The following is an 880-nucleotide window of genomic DNA, read 5'->3' on the forward strand; positions in this document are numbered from 1 at the left end:
TTTTTCAGTTCTGCCCACAAATGTTCTATAGGATTGAGGTCAGGGCTTTGTGATGGCCACTCCAATACCTTGACTTTGTTGTCCTTAAGCCATTTTGCCACAACTTTGGAAGTATGCTTGGGGTCATTGTCCATTTGGAAGACCCATTTGCGACCAAGCTTTAACTTCCTGACTGATGTCTTGAGATGTTGCTTCAATATATCCACATAATGTTCCTTCCTCATGATGCCATCTATTTTGTGAAGTGCAGCAGTCCCTCCTGCAGCAAAGCACCCCCACAGCATGATGCTGCCACCCCCGTGCTTCACAGTTGGGATGGTGTTCTTCGGCTTGCAAGCCAACCCCTTTTTCCTCCAAACATAACAATGGTCATTATGGCCAAACAGTTCTATTTTTGTTTCATCAGACCAGAGGACATTTCTCAAAAAAGTACGATCTTTCTCCCCATGTGCAGTTGCAAACCGTAGTCTGGCTTTTTTATGGCGGTTTTGGAGCAGTGGCTTCTTCCTTGCTGAGCGGCCTTTTAGGTTATGTCGATATAGGACTCATTTTACTGTGGATATAGATACTTTTGTACCTGTTTCCTCCAGCATCTTCACAAGGTCCTTTGCTGTTTTCGCACCAAAGTACGTTCATCTCTAGGAGACAGAATGCGTCTCCTTACTGAACGGTATGACAGCTGCGTGGTCCCATGATGTTTATACTTGCGTACTATTGTTTGTACAGATGAACGTGGTACCTTCAGGCATTTGTAAATTGCTCCCAAGGATGAACCAGACTTGTGGAGGTCTACAATCTTTTTTTCTGAGGTCTTGGCTGATTTATTTTGATTTTCCCATGATGTCAAGCTAAGAGGCACTGAGTTTGAAGGTAGACCTTG

Source organism: Coregonus lavaretus, assembly GCF_964263955.1.
Source record: "Coregonus lavaretus genome assembly, chromosome: 32".
Lineage (NCBI taxonomy): Eukaryota > Metazoa > Chordata > Actinopteri > Salmoniformes > Salmonidae > Coregonus > Coregonus lavaretus.